This window comes from Echinops telfairi, unplaced genomic scaffold, assembly GCF_000313985.2.
Source record: "Echinops telfairi isolate 266 unplaced genomic scaffold, ASM31398v2 ScPeMD7_1;HRSCAF=3_0, whole genome shotgun sequence".
NCBI lineage: Eukaryota > Metazoa > Chordata > Mammalia > Afrosoricida > Tenrecidae > Echinops > Echinops telfairi.
This window is the reverse complement of record NW_022103896.1, coordinates 602,715-611,348: the sequence shown is the minus strand read 5'-3', so window position 1 is coordinate 611,348 and position 8,634 is coordinate 602,715.

Here is an 8,634-nt window from a genome sequence, read left to right as displayed (position 1 = left end):
TGTACAGGTTTCCTTCTCAGTCAGCACAGGCTGGCATGTCCCAGGGGGCTCTGCTCTCTAGCTACACTCTCCCTGATACAGCGGACATGACTCCTGAGTGCCCGTGTGCCCACTCATTTTTCACAGAGCCCTGCATAGCCAGCAGCTCTCCCCAGGCCAGGGGTCACCTGCCAGACTGTCCCAGGCAAAGCTCCTCCTAACGACGCTCAGACCAGAGCCCCCCAAGTCACCTTCACTTGCTTTCTTTCACATCCCACACCCAACCGGCCAGAACTGTTCAGCCTCCAGAAGAGGCCCCGAGTTGGAGGTCTGGGTGAGGGAGATGCACCCCGTGCTCACACACACACACACACACACACACACACACACACACACACGGGCCGCTCCGAATTGTGCTCCTCAAGGCTTCCCAGCGCAGTCGGGAAGCGCCCGCACCTCAGCCAAAGTTCCAGCCAGCTGCCGTATGGCCATCAACAAATGGAGTGGAAAGTTAAACGGACAAGGCGAAGGCCCCAATAGCCCATGCGACACGAAGACCAGGCTGGACGGACCCTGGCCAGCGTCACAGGTCTGTGGAGAAATAGGCATCAGGACAGTGTTGGGTGAAGGCAGTGCGGCAGGACAGGGACCCAGAAACAGGCCTGTGTGGACACAGCCACAGATCTCGGCAAAGGAGAAGAGACGGTCAGGGACGAAGGGGCTCTTTCCAACCAGTGGCACTGGAGAGCGGGCAGGTCTGCCCAGTTAGACAGTGTTGACGCCCTGCGCGAAGGTCAGCTCAGAGTCACAGACTGGATGTTAACGCACCAACTACAACGTGTGACGGTGACATGCAGGTGACCCTGGGTTTGGTGTGGCTTCTCAGGTGTGCACCCAAAGCACGGTCTACCCGTGAGAAATGGCCAGCCGCTGGGCTCCGCGAACACTGCCAACTGCTGCCGAGAAAGCGGCTGCGAGGGGCGAGGGGAGGGAGGGAGAGAGAGAAAGACAAGCCCAGGCAAGCACTCGTGGGAGGGGCCTGTGCACAGGCTCTGACGACAGCCCCTAAAACACAGGCTGAGCAGCAACTGTGGCCCAAGGAGAGGAAGACAGCCCAGGCAAAATGAGCAGGAGGTCTGATCAGGGCCCTCGCTGGGGAAGCTCGACGGGCAGCGAATCTCAGACGAGAACATGCTCAACACGTCATCAACCTCACTGCCGCGCGCGGGTCCGGACTCCCAGCAGCCCTCCCACAGCACGCAGGACCTGCTCTGGGGGGCTTCTGAAACGGAATCAGCAAGGATTTCACACGCACCCCGCCACCACCCAGGTGGCATTGTAGCTGTTGGGTGCTGCGCCATCCAGTTCCCGCCCATGGCGACCCTACGCAGAATAGAAGGAAGGAACCACTGCCTGGTCCCACGCCGTCCTCTGATTGGTCCTGTGCCTGAGCCACCGCTGCAGCCACTGCGTCAGTCCAGCTCATGGAAGGTCCTCTTTTTTCACTGCCCCTTCACTTACTGTGGGAGTTACAGTGCCTGGTTTCAATACGGAGCTTGTGAGGATTAAGAGTGAAGGGTGGAGTCTAGTCTGTCAATCGGGTCACAACCAATGAGGCATCTGTGTGAGCATGGCTTTCCCCTGAGAAATCTGGAAGGCTTGTATTTCCTCCTCGGAGATGGGAGACACTCTCTCTTGGCTCACTCCCTTGGAGACTCTCTACTGACAAGACTGAAGCTCACTCACTCCCTGAGAGATGCTCTACTGACCAGACACATGGCACTACACTGATGGACCATGTGCCCTGGGAACTGGAGGAACCACATGGAGACCCCTGCCAGCCCTGAGACGCTTCTCCACCACTGGATCCACAAGACTTCGTACCCACTAGCCTGTGATCATCCCGCATTTGGCATCATTGCATGTGTTTCCCGAATTCATTGTTTGCTCCCCAAACCCCTTCACCCTCCGTATCTCACCCTCCCCACACATCCCTGATAAACCATTGCATCAGTAATTATCTCCATGCATTTACTCCTGTGCTTCACAAACTGGGAAATCCAGCAGTAATGATAAAAAAAAAGAACAAAATAAAATGGCAAGAATAAACAATAATAATAAAAAGTTTAAAATATAAATAAAGAGTAAGAAAGAAAAGCTCAAAATTCTAAAAGTCAAAGAAGAAAATGTTGGTTGTGGAACAAGCAAGAAATACTTGAGCCTAGATTGAATTCCTGCTGGGTCCAGAGGAAGGCCAACTGACCAAGTGTCAACTTACACCTTGTTCAGTCCGCCATCATCAAGGTTCCAATAATCTCTGAGCGTCAAGCGGTTCGAGTCCCGCGTAGTCAATGTTCCTTGCATAGCTCAAGGACTTCAATTCTTCTTCAGTCTTCCTGCGAGTGTGCGGGATTGGATGGACCGTGACTCTCGCCAAGCCCACGGACCTGTGTCCTCAAAGGGCCACCTTTGCTTCCTAACATTCAGACTGCGGTCTCCATGGGCACTGATTCTGGATCCCGGTCACAGGGAGGCCTTAACCGCTTCCACTTGTCCTGTGTACCCTGATGCTGTGGTTCCTCCTGTGAGGAGAAGGACGTTTGTTCTCTTCATGGGAAGGTGTGGTCCGTACCAAGTCTTCGTTGGGGGTTATGGCAACACCTGTGTGCAAGTGTAGGGGTGGAGTCCAACCTATCAAATCAGGTCACAGTCTGATGATCCCGCCCTGGGGGTGAGGCCTTTTGGCAGGAGAGAGACTGGGGACCTCTCCTCTCTTTGCCCCTCCGCCCTCCAGCCCTGCTGGACTCTGTTTGCTGCCAGGGGTGGCCCACGTGGGCCGCTGACCCTGGAAGCCAACTCAGGAGCCGTCGGTACCCCTGCGTGTTCCTGTGGATCCCGGCGGCTCTGCACCCGCCGGCCTGGGACCCCCCTGCTTCCCCCTGCACCTTTCTGGCTCACCGGCCTGCAGCTACCTGAGGCTGGAGAGGCCTCCGGCCAGCCTCGGGACCACTGGCTTGCGCTGGGCTGGGGCTCATTCTTGAGAGGAAATTCTTTCTTGTGCATCCATGAGTGTGCCTGGTGGTGTCTCTGGATAAGCCAGCCTGACAACGTCTTCAGCAGGACGTGCTGCAGGCCGACTGTCGGGATTCAGCCATGCGGTGTCTGCCACAGGCCACAGGCTGTGAATGCGTCCTCCTCCAGTCCCGGAGCGAAGCACATATCTATATCTACGTCAGCGCCTCACCTTGTTTGCTTAGCGCACAGATAGAAGGTGGATGGTGAGAAGGTGCAACCCTGACACACACTTGTGCCCATTTTAACACACAGTCTCCCCTGGCCCACTCAGTCCTCAGCATCTTGGTCCGGGCACAGGTTCGGCATGCTCTGCAATCCCCATTTGTCTCACTGCTGTCTTTTGCCGTGCTCGTCACATGCGTGTGCACCATCAAAGCCCAGGCGCACATGCCTAGCAGTCTCTGCTTTCAGCCAAGACCCACTTGTAGCCCTTGTGACAGCAGCCAGGATCACCCTGGTTTCAGAGCCTCTCCAGAATCCAGCGTGGATTCTGCTGAATCCTGCTGAAATCCGGAGTGTGGCTGAAATCCAGATCACTGGCGACACCAATCACCGGCGAGGATGAGGCGCAGCAGGCTCACCCACTGCTGCCAGGAAGGAAAACAACCCAGCCACATGGAAGGCTGAGGGGCAATTTCTTACAAAACAGGTAGACTTCACAAGCCAGCGAGCCTGCTCAAATCTCTCACAGCCAGGGAGTCCATGCTGACTCCCAGCGCCCCTGGGGGCATCCATGCCTGGGGGTGCTCACGCGAGAAGACCCAGTCTTTTGCCCACGGAGCCGCTGGTGGTTTTGAACTGCTGACCATGCGTACTGCAGCCCAACGTGTAACCACCACACCACCAGGGCACCTTAGGTATTTACTTGAGAGAGGCTCAGAAGCTTCACAGGGGTGTCCAAAGCAGTCTTCCTTAGACGGGCCCACCTGGGAGACGTCCATCAGCTGGTGAGTGGGCACCCACCATGGCACATTCTCACTGGGCAGCATCCCTCAGCTCAAGAGAGAAATGGGCTCACACATCATGAAGATGTGCTGGAAGCTTCTACGCACACAGCCCAGGGACAGGAGCCCATCTGCCAAAGCTGCGTCCTGAGAGATCCCACTTGCAGGACCTTCCTGGAGACCCAGCCACGGGACCAGAGACGGGACAGCAGCCTCGGTGGCCCCAGGAGCCCGGAGATGAGGGGGTGGCCAGGGCATCCTCAGGCCGGGAACAAACGGCTTTGTGTGACACATGATAGGACGTCACAGGCCGGCACAGCACAAGAGGAAGCTTTGTGTGAATGAACACCGGCGTGAAGGAATTTGAATAAATCCGAATGATCTCCAAGAGTCCAACTACGGCTCACACCTGACCCTGGCCACATCCAGTCACCCTCAAAGGGAGGGAGCTGCCCCTCCCCAATCAGTTCATGACTCTGTGTCCTGCAAGGGTCTCGGGTCTCCACCCCCTCAACCCCTCCTCTCCAGAGACCCTGCGCCCATACCTCCCCCCGCCCCCGCCTCCCCACAGAGGCCCCTGTCAGCCTGCTCCCACCAGCTCGACCGAGCCCAGCTTCACCTGGGATATTCCTGCCCCATGCTCCTGCCCTCCTGCCCTCCCTCTGTCGGCACATGGCCTGGCAGAAACCTTCCTGACTTGTCCATGAGCAGCACCCTGGACTTGTCCATGAGCAGTCACCACTCAGGAAGGCCAGCTGCCTCCCGCCCCTCACCGGCGGCCCACCTCTCTCAGCATCCTTGAACTTGATGGTCCTGCGCCTGGGAAGCCGGGGGCTGTCAGGCACGTCAACCAGGAAGCAGCCGAGGCCCAGGCCGCTGCCGCTGCCGCGGCTCCTGAGCGCCAGCTTGAGCTCCTGGTTCTCCTGGATGAGCTGCACCAGCCGCCGCAGCTCCTCGTTCTCCTGGGCCAGCCGCTGGATTTCCTGCCGCAGGCCCGCATAGCTGCTCAGGAGGGACATGCCCCAAGTGGGTGGCAGCTGGCCAGCAGCTCAGGAAGTAGGGGCAGCTGGGGATCCTGCCGGGGCAGGGGCCACCATTGTGAGGTCAGCGGCTGCCCTGCCCCTGGGCCTGGCTGCATTCCCCTTGCAGGGCACGTGGCTACACACTCCAACCTGGGCAGGCTCACTTGCCCTTCGACTTCTGTTTCCCCTCTGGACCTGACTCAGGGCAGATATCTCAGAAGCCCTCTGCTGGGGGGTGCTGCTGCTGGGAGCTGGGGGCAGAACTCAAATGTCCTCAGCCTCCCACCGGCCACCAGCCCAAAGGACTCAACGCTGCTGACACAGCCTCCACACGGTGACGGTCATGCCTGTCGTCTGCGGCTACTTGCTTTGTGGGGTTGTGCGGTGGTAGGGACCTCAGAGGAAAGGCCTGGTGATCTACTCTGGGTTTGCTCAGTTGGTGCTGGTGCCGCCGAGGGCCTGCCAGGCTGGGTGGCGATGGAAATGTGGCCACTCCACCACCCTGCAGAGTGTCTGTGCCCTTTGAAGGCATGGATAGAAACCCAGGCTACAAGAGAGTTTTTAAATTGCAGCTATTCCAAGAAAAAGAAAAACAATGTCAACAAAAGCCCAACTCGCTGCCATCCGCAGATTCCGACTTACAGTGACCCTGAAGGCCAGTAGAACTGCCCCTGTGGGTTTCCAAGACGGAGTCTTTAGGGGAACTGACAGCCTCATCTTTCTCCCCCAGAGCGGCTAGTGGCTTTAAACACAGACCTTGCAGTCAGCAGCTCAGTGTGTAAGCATTCCCCACCAGGGCTCCTGGCACCACGCTCTTAGAGGCACGCCTCTTCCTGAAACCAATGGCAACAAATGGAAGTGCAGAGAAGCCAGAAGTTTAGCAGGGAAAGTCAGGGAGATGGCTAAAAGGGACCCTCTAAGACCACATTCAGGAGCCCTGGTGGCATAGTGTCCATGCATTGAGCTGCTTAACAGCCAGGACAGCAGTTTGAAACCCGCAGCCCCTCTGCAGGAGACAGACGAGGCTTCTGCTCCCATAAGCAGTCACAGTCTCAGAAATCCACAGGGCCAGTTCTACCCTGTCCCACAGGTCGCTAGACGTCAGAATGGATTCACTGGCAGTGAGTGAAAACCACATTGGTCCCTGGAGCTGAATTAGGCTGCCTGAGGCTGTGCCCTTGGGGCTACTGGAGCAGCACTCGGGAGCAGCTAACCCCAGGAGCCTTCATTTCAGCTGCTTCTGTGACAAATGCCCACCACTTAGTGGCGTAACCCCACCAAAGTGTGCCCCCTTCCAGTGGTGTCAGCCGGGAGTCGTCGTGTCTCTGGCTCACAGTCGGCTCTCAGTAGAGCAGGTTCCATCTGAGGCGCCAGCAGAGAACCGCCGTGGCCTCTCCCAGCATCCGGTGGCTGCTCGTTCTTTGGCTGATGGCCCATGACTCCAATCTGTGTGTCTGCAGTCCCTCTCTGTAGTCCATGGCTGCATCTCTTCTGTAACCAAGAGCTCCCGGTGGATTGCTCTCATATGGCCTTTCTCACCGTGGCCGCCCACTTCATGCCGGATGACGCTATGCAAATAAGGTGCTTATGCTCCACCGAGGGGTTGCAGTGCTTGCTGATAATGCAAATAAGGTGCATGGCACTCTTGCTGGGCTGTGAACATGCAAATGAGACCAGTGTTGCTATCCTGCTAAGCTTAAGATCAGCAGCTGCCCCTTAAGAGAAAGAGGAGCTTTCTACTCCCATAAATAATTACAGTCTCAGAAACTCACAGGGCAATTCTACCGTGCCTTACAGGGTCGCTGTGTTTCTGCAGAGACTTGATGGCAGTGAATTTGAGTTTGATTCTGTTCTGTCTCTTAGGCTTAAACCATTCCAAAGGCAGACAGGATCTCACTACCATCCAGAAGAAGAGATGGGAGAGGAGCACGTCTTTGGGACCCGGGGCCCCCATGCTGAGAACCTCCTAGACACAAATGATGAGACAAGACAGCAAGAAGTCATGGCAGGACAACAGAGGCACCAGAGCAGAGAGAGCAGCTCAGGACAGCGCGGTGGGCTCCCTAGCCCCATAGCAGGGTGGTTACAGTTGGTGTACTGACCCGTGGACTGCCTTCAGATTTCTCCAGAGAGTGGGCTACTCTAGGCAACTGGTGGAGCAAGCAAGAGAACGGATGCTTTCTGGTGGAGTGGGGTATCTCTGGACTGAAGAGCTCTGTAACACTCATCTGCGCAGGACAGAGTCGGCCAGCCCAAGAGACCAAGAGATGTAGGCCAGGGAGCGCCTGCCTATGGGAATGGTTGAGAAGCTGTCCTGACTAAAGAACTGTATCCAAAGTCATTTCTGATCTTGAATTGTAACCTGCTGCTGTCCTAATAAACACTATGGCTGTGAGTTCTGTATAGTCATTGCAACAAGTTATCAAATCTGAGAGAGAAGCAGAGTGTTGCATGCAAATAGGGGGTGAAGGTGGGAATGGGGGCAGCAACGGTTAGAATTGGTAAGAAGGTTGCTGAGAGGAGGTCTGTCTGACTGCGGCTTCACAGGAACAAGCCTCAGGCTGCTGGTCTTGATCCTAGAGGCCCGACCTGGCCACCACCACTCTGCTGCCACCCCATTTTTATAGCTGGCATCATATATTCACATTGTTCTTGGAAAGATCCTTGGGACGACGTCTAGGGCTCATGGGGGTAATCCAGGACCCCCTCCTGCACCCAGGATGGCTGAGGGACGAGGAGAGTGACCATCACTGCCTCAGATCGGGTGCAGTGCAAGGTTGTAGCTGGCTCACAAACCCTGGGCTGCAGTCTTTGGGAGATCACAGCACCTCATCAACGGTGTTATAGCTAAGTACAATGGTGCCCCCGGGCAGGGGCCGGTGGCTTTGCCCACTGCAGCCAATCCAGCCCACGTGCTCACGGCAGTGTGACATTCCCTCCAGAGGGGCGCGCTGTGAGGTAGAATGGGGGCTGCCTTGACCAAGAGAGCAGGCAGCTGGGGAACCCTATGGCTTCAGGGTCTCCGTCGCCCAGCACCGCGCCCAGCACCTTCCCCTCTCAAGAAGCTTGCCCTTGTGACCAACCACCCTGCTACAAGGGAACCCCAGCAACACGGAGAGACCACACGTGCAAGGGGCTTCAAACAAGCGTGTGGAAACTCCAGATGGTCACCCAAAAAGAAGGTGCCCCTGCCCCTCCCCAACCTGAAGCTAAAGCACGGAAGGTCAAGAAGGCAGCGCTGGGCAGGGGGAAATTGGTTCCCTTTCTGGAATAAAGAGGCCAGACATACCCAGAAACAACCTCTGAGGCACCAAAATGTGTATTGGCCAGTGTGATTGAAAGAAGTGGGTTGAAGTGCCCAATTATTGTGGCAGAGCTATTTATTTCCACTCTACTCAATTCTCTCAGTGTTTGCTTTGTAGGCTTTGGGTCTCTGAGTTTGTAATTGTGTCTACAGCGTGATATATATATATTTTTAAATCATTTTATTAGGGGCTCATACAACTCTTATCACAATCCATAAACACATCAATTGTGTAAAGCGCATTTGTACATTCATTGCCCTCATCATTCTCGAAACATTTCCTCTCCACTTAAACCCCCGACATTAGGTC